Below are 15668 nucleotides of genomic sequence, written 5' to 3'. Positions count from 1 at the left end.
GATCCAGAATTGGCCTCCACAGTCACTTACGGACTCACTGTTAAAACCGTGTTTATGGAAGACAATCTTACTCGGCTGCGAGTGATCGCCGAAGAAGAAGCAGCAGCTTATTGATGCGACAACAGCATCATACAATAGAAATAATCATCATAATAAAATAATAAATACAGCAACATATCTGGGTCCCCCATCAGGAAAAATGGCGGGTGAAGACATTTAAAGCAAGCACGTAAATGCTACCATTTGGAGGTGCCTTTTCCTCGCCAACCAAGCGCCCTCCAGATGCTTTGAACTCACAGTGTCCTCAGCATGCTCTAAAGCAGCTCTGGCCAATGCTGAGGACGATGGGAGTTGTAGTCCGCAACGTCTGATGGGGACCAGGCGGCGAAGGCTGTTTTAGAGCATGCCTTTCCCCCTGTGGTCTAAACCACAGAACCTAGGGCTTGCCGATCAGAAGGTTGGCGGTTCGAATCCCCACGACAGGGTGAGTTACTGTTGCTCGGTCCCTGCTCCTGCCCACCTAGCAGTTCAAAAGCACCTCAAAGTGCAAGTAGATAAATAGGTACCACTCCAGCGGGAAGGTAAGCGGCATTTCCGTGCGCTGCTCTGGTTCGCCAGAAGCGGCTTAGTCAAGCTGGCCACATGACCCGGAAGCTGTACGCCGGCTCCCTCGGCCAATAAAGCGAGATGAGCGCCGCAACCCCAGAGTCGGTTGTTTTTAATCGTTACGTTAGGGGCCTCAACCGTTTTGGGGGAAGGTAAAGATAAAGGGAACCCTGACCATTAGGTCCAGTCGTGGCCGACTCTGGGGTTGCGGCGCTCATCTCGCTTTATTGGCCGAGGGAGCCGGCGTACAGCTTCCAGGTCATGTGGCCAGCTTGACTAAGCCGCTTCTGGCGAACCAGAGCAGCGCACGGAAATGCCGTTTACCTTCCCGCTGGAGCGGTACCTATTTATCTACTTGCACTTTGAGGTGCTTTCGAACTGCTAAGTGGACAGGAACAGGGACTAAGCAACGGGAGCTCACCCTGTCGCGGGGATTCGAACCACCGACCTTCTGATCAGCAAGTCCTAGGCTCTGTGGTTTAACCCACAGCGCCACCCACGTCCCTTACTACTCCTGTGTACAGTGCTGCAATTCTCGAATACCTCACTGCTGAGGTTTTGGAATATCATCAATACAGAACAACGAACCCCTGTGTTGCAAACTGAACACAACAAACAATACAAGCAACACGAAGACCAGTATACTAGATAGTGCTGCAATTCTTATTGCATGATATACATGATTTAGTACAACAAAAACAAAATGTGTACACTTGTAAATTCTCTAATATATTTGAAATCAAATGAACACATGTCTGTCAATGTTTGAAAGTCCGTAGAAGTATAATAAGTCTATAGTTGAAACAAAGTAATAGATGCTATCCTGTGGGCTAAGCGGTAAAACTTTTTTTAGGAGTTCATGGTGCCAAAGTAGTAAGTACGGTAAATAACAACGTAGGACAGTGATCCCGGATAATCTGACTGTTTCTACTTGGCTACACAGAAGTACCTCGGGTTACATACGCTTCAGGTTACAGACTCCGCTAACCCAGAACTAGTACCTCGCAATAAGAACTTTGCTTCAGGTTGAGAACAGAAATCGTGTGGTGGTGGCAGCGGGAGGCCCCATTAGCTAAAGCGGTGCTTCAGGTTAAGAACAGTTTCAGGTTAAGAACGGACCTCCGGAACGAATTAAGTACTTAACCTGAGGTACCACTGTAGAGAAGCGTGACCAGTTGTAATAGGAATTTTATGGTCTTAGATATATGGTAATGTTCATAACCGCACATACATAGATTAGCACAGGAAGGCCAACCTGGAACCATTTTGATTCCTAAACTGAGCAAATGTTTTCTCTGCAAGGTCAAACTGGAAAAGCCTCCCCATTGTCTTTTCCTTCACAAATCCTGTCTTAAGGACACATTTAAGATATGAATAGGGTGTGGGCCTGTGACCTGGCCCAGGAACTAAGTATTTATCATTACAAAAGACTGGCCAGGCTGAAGGGAGAGGGGAGAGGGGGGGTAAAACTCCATCGTGTTTTAGCTAGCTCCAGCTAACAATTGCTTCTAGCTATGCAGGTTAGCTCTGCAGGCCGGCAGTGGTTTTCCTGTCTAGCTTCCTACATAGCTAAGCTGAAGATGCCCAGCTCTGCAGGCCGGTAGTGGTTTTCCTGTCTAGCTTCCTGCCTCAGCTGTGCAAAGATGCAAACATTTATAATGCAAAGTAAATAATATCTGCAAAGATCTGCAAAAGGGAGGGGGGCTTAGCTAGCCTAATAAGGTAATAAAGTGTATCTCTGCCTGTTGATTGGGGAGCAACTGGGGAGCCAAGCTTGCAGCTTCAGTATAAGAATGCTCGCAAGACAATGGGGGGGGGGGGCGGCCAGTCTTTGGAAGCTATTCCGCTGGCTGTCTCTGCGCAGATTCTGCAATAAACCTTTTTCTCTGTGAAACCCACCCTGGTGTTTGCTTGACTCCTTCACGCTCACGGTGAGGGCACGAGGTGACTGGATCCGGACCCCTTAGGTTCAGATATCCTAGCATATCTGGTGCGTTGGCCGGGAACCCCCTCTCCTGCTGGTTGAGCGTGAAGGCCAGGCTCGACTGGACGAACAGCTTGGATCGGCGTAGACGGCTCCAGCGCGCACCCGCCAGTTGCGGGGGGAACCAATCACTCCGTTCCTGAGTGGAGACGTCCGGTCGTGGGAGAAAAAGGATCGGCCGAGGGAGGACACAGGGTGTGTCTCAGGACATAGAGGTAAGCTCTTGGGGAAAGAGAAGAGCTTGAGATCTGATCAGTCTCACCTGGGTGTGGCAATAATGTGCCCCCAGGAAGGGTTGGCCGGGACAGTGGGGTCCTGCTGCCAGGGTGTGGAAAGGAAAAGGGTGGTGGGTGTGGAGGTCGACTGTGTGTTGTATGGCCAAATACTCCAGTGAAAGGATGAATGTGTGAGAGGTCGGGGCTTAGCGTCTCCGTGGCCAAGCGTGTCTAGGGCTGTGTGGTTCTTGGCAGCGCGAGCTCGTCCAAGCCACAGTCTGTAGCGTGTGAAGTGGGCAAGGTGCTGATTTTGGCTAGGAGCAGAGTATTCTGGTAAACATGGGTTCGGGAAGCAGTAAATGTACCCCTTTGGAATGCTTCCTGAACAACTGGAAATTGGCCATCAAGGATGATGATTGGGGGTTCAAGTTGAAGAAGCAGCGGCTTAGGACCCTCTGTGAAGTGGACTGGCCGACGCAGGGGACTGGCTGGCCGTCCCAGGGCAGTTTTGATGGACGGTTGATCAATCCCTTGTGGCAGCGAGTAATTGCAAACCATCCAGACCAAATTCCCTATATTTCCACGTGGAAAACCAATGTGGATAAAAACCCCCCTTGGCTGCAGGCTTGCCGAACTGCTCCACCATGGGCAAGGATCTGTGCTGTCCGGCAGCAGAAATTACCTCTTGTTGTCCAAGACGCAGAAGAAGATGAGTTAATTGTGAGGCCACCCCCAGCACCGGCCCCACTACCACCACAGAATGATCCACCCCCGCAGAATAATCCCCAGGATAACCCCCCGAACCCAGTTGGTGGCAGCCTTATCAACCCAACCCCTGAGGATAAAAATCCCACCAAATCAGAGACAGATAAGGAGGACGAAAGTGGCGATGATGAGGGGGATGAGGAAACACTGTTAAAGATGTTGGAAGAGAAGGTACAGAAGGGGGAGAAGTGGAGTAAGAAGCAAGACAAATGGATAAAGGACTATGTGGACCCCTATAAAGACCAGGTGGATGTTAGTCCCCACCTTTTAGAAGTGGCACGTTGTGAGGATGGGCGCTGGAAGAAGAAACAAAAGAGGTGGCTGGAGGCAGCACGTAGAGCCACCACCCACCATGAGAGAGAGAGAGGGAAGAAAGATCAGGCTACAGCCTTGATGCCCCTCCGGGTAGTTTATGACCCCCCGGGACCGCCAGGGGAGAATGGGGCAGCAGCACCACGCACCTACACAATCCAACATGTGCCTTTTTCAACTGCTGATATTTGCAATTGGCGCAATCAAAACCCCTCCTTTGAGGAGAACCCAGCCAAAATCATCAAACTTTTTGAAGGGATCTTTAAAACTTATGACCCTACCTATGATGATGTTCAATATCTTTTGGACTCTCTGTTAACAACGGAAGAAGTCCGGAGGGTCCATAGTGAGGCAAGGGCGCATCTGAGGCAGTTACAATTAAATGATAACCAAATGAATGATGCCTACCCCCGAGCCACTCCTAATTGGGACTATCAGGATCAGAATGCTCGGACCGCCCTGGCAACATACAGGAACCATGTACTGGCGGGAATGAGGAGGGCAGCTAGGAAGCCCACTAATTTGGCTAAGGTGGCTGAAGTGGTCCAGAAATCAGATGAGTCGCCAGGGGTTTATTTGGAGCGCCTGAAGGAAGCCTACCGGCAGTTTACCCCTCTGGACCCGGACGATCCTGCCAATGCTCCGGTCGTTAAGGCAGCCTTTGTGGCCCAAGCCGCTCCCGATATTCGCCGAAAAATTCAGAAAACCGAAGGGTTCCTGGGCCATGGGCTGGAGTGGATGTTAGAGGTGGCACAAACCACGTATAACCAGAGAGATGAGGTAGCCCAGAAGAAGAAAGAAAATTACCAGGCTAAGAAACTCATGGCTCTGCGCGCCAGCAACAGCGGCGCGGGGGAACCTGCCCAGGGAGGAGGGCGCAGCCGCCTGGGACGCAACCAGTGTGATACAGGGTGGGAGGAGGCCTGGCCCACCAAGACTGAGCGGTCATCTGAAGTTGCTAGGTGTCTGCTCCGGGAAATCATTCCCCGCTATGGCTTGCCCCGCTCCATAGGGTCGGACAATGGTCCAGCTTTTGCGCACAAAGTATTGCAGGAGATGGCTAAGCTCTTGCAGATAAATTGGAAGTTACATAGTGCATACCGACCCCAGAGTTCTGGAAAAGTAGAGAGGATGAACAGGACTTTGAAAAATCAACTGTCCAAATTGAAACAAGAGACAGGGTCCAATTTGGTAGCGATGTTGCCCCTCGCCCTGCTCCGGGTTCGAAGTCTCCCATCCAAGCGAACCCATCTCTCTCCCTTTGAACTGATGTTTGGGAGACCTGTTCCCTATGTACGCATGATTTCCCCCACCCCGGTCCAGGATGTTGAAACAGATCATTATGTGCAGTCACTCTCCCGCACTCTTCTTTCTCTCAACAGGTGGACCCAGGCTCGTACCCCGTGTGTGCTGGTCGAGCCCCTACACCGTTTCGAGCCAGGCGATGATGTGTGGGTGAAAGACTGGGCCCAAACTCCGCTACAGCCTTGCTGGAAGGGACCCTATACTGTGCTTCTCTCTACACCCACTGCTGTCAAGGTTGCTGGCATCGCCCCTTGGGTCCACCATACTCGTGTGAAGGCGGCATCATCAGACTGGACTGTGTCTCCTAACCCGCAAGATCCTCTTCGGCTGACCATCTCCAGGCGCCCGACGGACGACTGCCCTGCTGCTGTCACTCCAGGAAGCTGATAGCTCTACGCACGGCTGAAGAGAGAGGATGGGAGGGGTACCCAACGCCAGTACCCCCAACGTTCCTGATAGCCAAGCCCTTCCCCACGCCCCTATCATGCCTGATATGTGGTGGGAGGAGCCCTGGACTCCCGGGGCTTGGTGGGCTTGGGTTCTGTGTATGCCCCTGATTTTCTTGATGCTTTTGTATTTCTGCTGGCACATACGCCCCCGGATGGATGGGGAGGATATTCACTATGGTTGCAGGCCCCTTGGTGCTTTTATTGCTTCTTTGCTTCTGTATTCCCTGCTTGATGCAATGCATGCAGAATATGATGGAGAAAATGATGTCTCGCATGATGGGCCCCCGTGTGATAGCTTACCTGAGGGAGTATCGCCCTGTCCCTGTTGATGCACCTGACGGTGATCAAGAAGAAGAGGAGGGAGTGAAGGGAGAGGGGAGGGGGGGTAAAACTCCATCGTGTTTTAGCTAGCTCCAGCTAACAATTGCTTCTAGCTATGCAGGTTAGCTCTGCAGGCCGGCAGTGGTTTTCCTGTCTAGCTTCCTACATAGCTAAGCTGAAGATGCCCAGCTCTGCAGGCCGGTAGTGGTTTTCCTGTCTAGCTTCCTGCCTCAGCTGTGCAAAGATGCAAACATTTATAATGCAAAGTAAATAATATCTGCAAAGATCTGCAAAAGGGAGGGGGGGCTTAGCTAGCCTAATAAGGTAATAAAGTGTATCTCTGCCTGTTGATTGGGGAGCAACTGGGGAGCCAAGCTTGCAGCTTCAGTATAAGAATGCTTGCAAGACAATAGGGGGGGGGGTGGCCAGTCTTTGGAAGCTATTCCGCTGGCTGTCTCTGCGCAGATTCTGCAATAAACCTTTTTCTCTGTGAAACCCACCCTGGTGTTTGCTTGACTCCTTCACGCTCACGGTGAGGGCACGAGGTGACTGGATCCGGACCCCTTAGGTTCAGATATCCTAACAAGGCTACCCAGGAAATCCAATCAAGTAACCTGCCAGACAGGAGATAAACAAGGACAAGAGATAAACAACATTAATTTTCTGTTTAGACCGCCTTTTTTGTGATGTATGTATGATGTTTCTGGGGGTGGTCTTGATCTACAGGATGGGAATTTCAAAAGTCTTTATAAGGCTTTGCACACCATTTTTCTGGGTCCTCCTCCTTTCCTGTGTGTGGTGAGTGAGGACCCTGTTGCAACAGATCAATAAAAGATCAAGCTTACTAGCTGCTTTGCTTCTCAATATTCTCTGGTTGGCCTCTGTTATTCTCTCCAACCAATAGGGAACCTATGTAAGGACTCTATATGGGCTCTTGGATACCCCATTAGGGAAAAGGGCAATTTTTCGTTTACAACACAGTCTACCTTCAAAGCTATGATATTAGCGGGAAAGGCAACGATAGCTTTAGGTTGGAAAGATAGAGAAAAATGGACAGTAGAGGCATGGAATAGTTATTTGTTTGAACTTATTCAGTCAGACATTGTCGCAGTCACGTCACAGGAAACAACGGGGAAGGTCAAGTCCACTATGATAAGGAACAGATCCCATCTTCAATGGATAAAAACTACTGGAACAAAAGACATTCGGTGGAAACTAAAGATGCTAGGCCCATAGCTGAGGGTAATAGTTTGAACCCTTCCAATGGATATGGGGGTGGGGGAAGGGAGGGAAAGGGAAAAATTGTACGGGAAATTTAAAATTGGAAGGAGATAATATAATGTTTGTAAAAATCCCAAACTCGAATAAAACTTCAAAAAAGAAAGAAAGAAAGAAAAGAAGAAAAGCACACAACAAATAAGAGAGATCTGTATCAGCCGAATGAGAAGCATCTATATAAAACAGTGGAAGAAAGATTTCACCCCTCCCATACCCAAGAATCTCCTGATCATCTCCTGATGGTCTCTGCTGACTCTCCAGAGAGAAGGAGGCGTGTCCTGCCTATCTACTTATTCTGCCCAGCAACATATCTGTGTGTGTGTGAGAGAGAGAGTCAGTCGGTCAGTGTATCGGAGAGAGTGAGAGTGTTGGAGATCCTAGAGATAAGATTGCTGCTAAGAGCAGCTGCAGACTCTCAGTGTAGCATTGATTTATGCTTAGAATATTCAGCTCTGTATATAGCTTTGTATCATAGTTGTAGTTATAGAATAAAAGGAAGATATTTTACAGAGCTGCTCTCCGAGTGGTTTATACTCTGCAAGACTCTGCAAAACTCTGCTGCGCAACGACTGTATTATTGAGACAGTGAATCCGGTGCTCTCAGCTCTGAGCTGTGAGTCCACAGCACTGTGACCGTTTCCTGTGAGAAGGAGGTCTCTGGCGGTGCTACCCAGCTCACCTAGCCCAGTCGGGGTTGAGGTGCAAGAGTCCAGTTGGTGCACTGGCTCTAGGGCGATGCTGACATCGGTTATGGGCCCAGTCGTTGTTCCAGTCGTCTGACCTGGCGTTGTTCCAGTCATCCCAGGCGTCCCAGTCGCCAGAGGTTTCTGTTGCTGATTGCCGGACGGTGGAACGGACGCTGCATGCTGGACTGATTTGCGGTGCCCAGAAGCAGAGCTGTTTTGGAGCAGAGTGTTCAAGCTGCCGCTGTTGCTCTTGCTGCTGCTTGATTTATGGAGGTATGTTGCTGACTGCCAAAGGAAGAAGATAGCATCCCTGTTTGCCTGTTAATTGCGCTCTGAGTGGGAGAGAGAGTGGCTGAGGGAGTCAAGGCTTTATCTGTGTTGCACGAGGGAAGTGTCTTGCTCTAAGTAATAGCAGACATGGCCTGTGCACATTCTGGCCAGATGGCTCTGTCCTTTCCTCTCCTCACGCCTGAAACCTATGCAGTTTGGCAAGTAAAGATGAAAGCGCTTTTACAGAGGGAAAAGCTATTTCACACGATAGAAGATGACCCTCCAGATAAGGATGATGATGATTGGGCTGAGTGGCATGCTGCAGATATGAAAGCCCGAGGGACAATTATTTTGAGTGTTTCAGACCACTTGCTGGTGAACTTAGAGGGTCAAGAGACTGCACAAGCTGTTTGGCATAAGTTGAGAGATATGCATCTGAGGCAGAATGCTGGTTCCAGTGTGATTTTCTTTAAGAAGCTGTGCAGGCTGCAGTTGGAGAAAGGTGGTGATTTGCCTAGCCATCTATCTCAATTAAAGCGTCTCAGACAGGACCTTGTTCAGCGAGACCTGGCTATTTCAGAGGCTGTGTTTGCAATGCTGATGATCAATAGCCTAGATGAGTCTTATGATGGAGTGGCTGCCCAGATTTCCACAATGCCTTCTGACCGGCTAACAGAAGATTATGTGTCTAGCGTGCTCTTGAATGAGTGGGATCGCAGACAGGCTGTTAGAGAAAGCCGGGACTGTGCTGTTAAAAATGTGCTTGAAAATGTGCCTGAGTCTTCAGCAGGGGAAAGTGAAAGTGAAACTGTTGCTGTTAAAGCTTTGAAATTGAAGCGGTGCTTTTCGTGTGGAGCACAAGGCCATTTGAGTTTCCAGTGTAAGAAGTCTTCAAAGAAGAAGGGAAACTTCAGAGGCAGAGGGGGAGGAGGACGAAATCCCCAAGCACCTGCTACTTCAAAGGCCTTGATCTCTCGCTGTTCCAGTCAACGTGGGCGGAGTTTCTTCGTGGTCGACTCTGGCTGTTCAAACCACGTGGCCAAAGATAAGAATCTCTTTGTTCAGCTTGAGAAGCAAGAGAAAGAAATTCATCAAGCAGATGGGACAGTTCTCACGAGTATGGCTCAGGGAACTGTGTTCTTAAAGAGCCTGAATGCAACTATTAAGAATGTCCTGTATGCGCCTGATATTCAGGACAATTTGTTGAGTGTTTCCCAGCTTGATCGTCAAGGGTTTAAGGTGGTGTTTGCTAAATCTCGCTGTGAAATTCTTAGAGATGGCAAGCTCATTCTGTATGCAAAATGTGTAAATGGATTGTACCAATTGCCTTTTGTTTCAGGTACAGGCACTGCAGAAGCAACTGAGAAAGAGTGTTGCAATTTGTCTGTAGATAAGAATGAGAAGTTGCATGACCAATGTATTCATCATTACCACCGTATTTATGGTCATTTGAATTTCCAGGCTGTGGCAAAAATGCCTGATATGGTTCAGGGTATGAAGTTGAAAGAATGTCCCTACCACATGAAATGTGTTTCTTGTGCAGAGAGTAAGGCAAGGCAAGCTCCCAAAGGTACAGAGTCTGGGAGAGAGGCCAAGAAACCATATGAAGTCATTCATGCAGACTTAGTGGGGCCTCTAGCGCTCTCTAGAGGCAATTCAAGGTTTTTCATGGTTCTGATAGACTCCTATTCGAAATATGTTTGGGTCTATATGCTGCAGAAAAAGGCTGAAGCCTTTACCAAGTTTCGCCAGTTTTGTAAATGGCTCAGAAATGTACATAATGAGAATGTACGTTTTCTTTTCACAGACAAGGGTGGAGAGTTTTGTTCAGAAGAGTTTGAGAGTTTTCTTTCTGAACAGGGCATTGAGCATAGGACAGCCACGCCCAGATCACCCTGGCAGAATGGTTTATGTGAGAGAGTAAACCAGACTCTGCAGCAAGGAATCAGAACGCTGTTACATGATTCGGGGCTACCCAATCCTTTTTGGGCTGAAGCTCTTTCGTTTTTCTGTCATGTGTATAACAGGAGATACCAGTCTAGTGTAAATTGCACCCCATATGAGATGCTTCACGGAAGAAAGCCATGTGTAAAGCATTTTAAAATTTTTGGTTCGGAGGTTTGGGTGCACACCTCGCAGGGTGACAAACTGAGCAAGCGTGGAGAACATGGTGTTTTCCTAGGATATGAGAAAGGGTCTTATCGTGTTCTGATCACAGACATGAAAACCATAAGGCTGACCAGGAGTATTGATGACAATCCACAATGGGACAGAGTTGGCGTTTTTCAGTGCCATCCCATTTGTGATGATGGTGCAAAAGGGGCAAAGAAAATTAAGAGGGAGGCAAGTGTTGTTGGTGATGATAATCCTGATGCCAATGTAGTTCCAGATGATGGCACAGATTATCAGAGCACAAAAGCCTCAGGTGAGTCTGACGCTGACTCAGACTTAGCAGCTTCATATACTTTAGCTCCCCATTCTCCCAAAGAGGAGGAAGCACCAGAACAAGAGGATCAAAGAGTTTTGCGCAGATCCGAGAGAACAACCAAGGGTGTACCACCGAAAAGGTTTTCTGAAGAGTTTGCAAAGACTGCGGTCACAAGCAACTCTGGTGGGGTTTTCAAACCTAGCATGAAGTGTGCTGAGAGTAGTAGCACAAAACGCTTTATTTATTTCCTTACCTGATATTTGAAGGAAAGCGTGTATTTGAGTTCTGAAAAATGGTTTGTTCAAATCTGCCTAATTAGAGATGTTAATTTGCATGTGAGAAAGAGAAATGTGTGTGAAGATTTTTCCAGAAGCTGCTTATTCAAAATGGTATTGTAAAAGTGTGTTATATGCCGGGAAAAGAGATACCTGCAGATATGTTAACCAAGGTTGTAAGCAAAGAACAACTTTTGGAGTGTATGTGCAAATTGCAGTTATGTTAAAGATTCTTGAAATGGTCGGATGAAATGGGGGAGGATGAGGAGATTTCACCCCTCCCATACCCAAGAATCTCCTGATCATCTCCTGATGGTCTCTGCTGACTCTCCAGAGAGAAGGAGGCGTGTCCTGCCTATCTACTTATTCTGCCCAGCAACATATCTGTGTGTGTGTGAGAGAGAGAGTCAGTCGGTCAGTGTATCGGAGAGAGTGAGAGTGTTGGAGATCCTAGAGATTAGGTTGCTGCTAAGAGCAGCTGCAGACTCTCAGTGTAGCATTGATTTATGCTTAGAATATTCAGCTCTGTATATAGCTTTGTATCATAGTTGTAGTTATAGAATAAAAGGAAGATATTTTACAGAGCTGCTCTCCGAGTGGTTTATACTCTGCAAGACTCTGCAAAACTCTGCTGCGCAACGACTGTATTATTGAGACAGTGAATCCGGTGCTCTCAGCTCTGAGCTGTGAGTCCACAGCACTGTGACCTGTTCCTGTAGGAAAAGGAGGTCTCTGGCGGTGCTACCCAGCTCGCCTAGCCCAGTCGGGGTTGAGGTGCAAGAGTCCAGTTGGTGCACTGGCTCTAGGGCGATGCTGACACAGAGCACCTGTAGAGAAACCTGAAGGTCGCAGGTTCGATTCCTGACATTTCTAGCTAGGGCTTCTGGTCTGCAAGGGGTACTTAAAATAATAAAATCACGGTTATCTGCTCAGGTCTCCCCACTCTACCTGGTGTGCTAAGTAAACAGGGAAGGATGATCACTTATAGGGCAGCTTCATATTGTTCCACACAGCTCAATCTCTCACTGCTGAGAAGTTCCAGGAGTTCCAGCTTAGCTTAGTCATTAACCTATGGAACTACCTGCCTCAGGAGGAAGTGATGGCTACCAGCTGGAGATTCTCTGGTGCAAAGTGATGGTGTTTCTGTGACATAAAGTTCTGTTTTTACATTTCACCAGGCTGAGCATAATATGGAAGGCTCACAGCATTAACTAAATCGCTGGATTGTAGAGTTGGAAGGGTCTCCAAAGGCTGATCGATCGCCAAATGACTGATATTTGTGGAACACAGTTTAATATTGCAAACGGTTTTGCCTAATAACTTAATTTGGAAGGTACTGGTTTAATAAAGCTCAAAAGGAAGGTTTGGACAATTAATGAGTTGCTGCCCCATCAAACTGCAGATAACAGACTTAGACAACATTCAGAGGATGCTGCGCTGATAAAAAGGCGGTTGGAAAAATATATATATTAACAAAGCTGTATTTGATGGATGAAAGTACATGATGTTTGACATGATTGAGAATCGTGGGCTTGGGGACAAAGAATTATGAAGCCTTAAAATTGAGATGTGGAAAATATGGAAACAACAAGAAGTAGGACTAAGATGTGGAGATTTGGTTCAGAGATCCAGACAGTGTGGAGCTCCGAAAAATTAATAAATATAATTTGGACTATAATTTGGTCTTTTTTATTTTAGTTTTTTTATTTTAATTGGAGTATTATGATTGGATATATTAATTGGATTTTTAATATATCCAATCGTACAGATATATTAATTGGATTTTTAATATATCCAAACGTACAGATTGTGTTCTTGCTAATAAAGAGTTAACTCCATCAGTGTGATTTACTGCTGGCCTGCTCCTTACAGGAGGCTTGAGAAGGGCTTGGGGAAGTCCATGATGTGTTGAATTGAGGAGGAAATGAAGGAGGAGAGTGTGTTCCCTGGGGCCAAGAGGAATATTTCAGTTGTATCCACCAGAGGTCACCAAATATCACTTATTATTTGATGAACACCGATTACAGGAATGGATTTAAAGGCCAGCTCTTTCTGGACAGCTGACCTTCCACCTTGCTGGTCATGGCAGTGACTTTTACACTCCCAGCCACTGCAAAGGATTTTGAGCCATATTTAGAGACACTCAGTCTGTACAGGCCGTAATAGTATGGCCATGTGTCCTAATTTTCAGAGAACTACTCTCTGTTGGCAGAGCTACCGTAGAAGAAGAAGAAGAATTTGGATTTGATATCCTGCTTTATCACTACCCTAAGGAGTGGCGGGTGGCACTGTGGGTTAAACCACAGAGCCTAGGGCTTGCCGATCGGAAGGTCAGTGGTTTGAATCCCCACGACGGGGTGAGCTCCTGTTGCTCTGTCCCAGCTCCTGCCAACCTAGCAGTTTGAAAGCATGCCAGTGCAAGTAGATAAATAGGTACCACTCCAGTGGGAAGGTAAGTGGCGTTTCCATGTGCTGCTCTGGTTCGCCAGAAGCGGCTTAGTCATGCTGGCCACATGACCTGGAAGCTGTACACCGGCTCCTTCGGCCGGTAAAGCGAGATGAGCACCACAACCCCAGAGTCGTCCACAACTGAACCTAATGGTCAGGGGTCCCTTTACCTTTAAGGAGTCTCAAAGCGGCTAACAATCTCCTTTCCCTTCCTCCTTATTTGAACGTGCCCTCTATTTGACGGGCTGTCTGGTCAAAGTCCTGTCTAAAGTTAAAGACCACAAAAAGTGGGATGGAGGGCCTTCGATATGCCCACCAACTCTTAACACCTGGACAGCACACAGAGCAGGCACTCAGCTCACCTGGTCACAGGTGAGCCTAGTAGCTGCCAAGCAACTCTCAGGACCTAGGCAACAGAATAAGCAAGCACACATCTGACCAAACTCTCCTCCACAAGGGCAAGATGTACTATATTTCTATTTACATTGTAGGACTTCGTTCTAAACTTACAGCATCTATAAAGCACCTCATGCAGTTTTTATGCAGATATGTGCCCGCCCCTTTTGGCAATGCCTAAGAGTCCACTGTAGTCGCTGACTCGACCTGGTAGTGGTAGTAGCAATAATAATAATAATAATAATTTATTTATACCCCGCCCATCTGGCTGGGTTTCCCCAGCCATTCTGGGTGGCTCCCAACAAAAGATTACAAATACATTAAAACATCACAAAAGTCACAAAGGCGATTGTGCTGGTTTTGGTAGTGGGCTGCATGTGCATGATATCTGCTGGAAGGGCAACCCCCCCAACCTATACATAAATTCCTGCAACAAAGCGAGACCACACAACTCATGGTATTCAAACCAGGCACACGGATTCCAAGCAGCATAGAAAGTCCTCGCAGCAGTATCTCTCTTCCATGAACCTCATTTTCTCAATATTTATATTCCACTTAATAATAAGTTTCAAACCCTCTCTGTTAAGTTGTGGGTGAACGTATCAGACGACACAGCGATTCCTCAAACAGCTCTTGTTTATTCACAGGCCAGAACTGAACTGAAGGGTTCAGCCAGCCTGCGTATATAGATGTGCTGGTCCCGGGGGTAAGGTACCTTGGGTGTAGCAGAGTCCACACGAAGAGGGGCAAGGTCCGAGGCAGAGAGCCGGGCGGGGAACAGGAACGCTGGAACAGGAGGCTGTGCAGGGAACAGGAACACCGGATGGTCGGGAACAGGAGGCCGAGCAGGGAACAGGAGTACCGGATAGTCAGGAACAGGAAGCCGAGCAGGGAACAGGAGTACCGGATAGTCAGGAACAGGAGGCCGAGCAGGGATCAGGAACACAAGAAGGTCCGAAGCCAACAACGACGTTGCTCCCGCAACCTGGGGCCGGGCTGACTGGGCTTTTATCCTCTTCTAAGGCCAGGGGCGGTCCCGGTCCCCAGGAGCCCCGCCTCCTCTGGCCTTAAGGCGAGCACTCCTCCTGGGGGCAACCAGTTCCCTTCGCCTCTCTGCCCTAAGCCTCTGCAGATCAGGAGAGGCCGAAGGGTTACTGGGCCCTGGAGGAGGCTCACCTGTGGCCACTGAGTCGTCAAGCCCCTCTGGGGCCAGAAGGGCTTCACCTGGGGCCAGCTCCTGATGCACTGCCACAGGTGCAGGCTCTTCAGCATCTAGGCCTTGCCCCAGTTCAGCCGGCCCTGGAGGCGGGGACTCCTGTGCAGGCTGGGATTCCTCTGTTTCATCCTCCGAATCGGAATCCCAGGCCATCACACCATCCCCCCTCCCAGGCCCCCCCCTCAACCGAGGGTCCGGACCCGGCTTGCCGGGGTACGTCGCGTGGAACTCTCGGAGGCAGGCAGGTGCGTGGACATTGGCCGCTGGTTCCCAGGAACGGTCCTCCGGTCCGTACCCCTTCCAGTCAATGAGATACTGCAGCTTTCCCCTGCGGTATCGGGAGTCCAGGATGCGTTCCACCTCGTACTCAGGCTCTCCCCGAACCAACACTGGCTGCGGTCGGGGACGGTTCGGGTGGAACTCGTCGGGTGGGGCCACCGGACTCAAAAGGGACCTGTGGAAGACCGGGTGAACCTTCAGGGTTGCGGGTAACCGGAGACGGAATGCCACAGGAGAGATTTGGTCTACGATAGGGAACGGGCCGGTGAAGCGGGCGTCCAACTTCCGCGAAGGTCGAGAGGGGTGGAGGTGGCGAGTGGAGAGCCAAACCAGGTCACCGACGCGAAGTTCCGGCCCCACCTGGCGGTGGCGGTCGGCCTGGGCTTTGTACGCTTCCTTGGCCTGGTGCAGTTGCTCCACCAAAAGCTGTTGCTG

This window comes from Podarcis pityusensis (assembly GCF_964106645.2).
Source record: "Podarcis pityusensis genome assembly, chromosome: 10".
NCBI lineage: Eukaryota > Metazoa > Chordata > Lepidosauria > Squamata > Lacertidae > Podarcis > Podarcis pityusensis.
Note: the sequence above shows the minus strand (reverse complement) of the source record.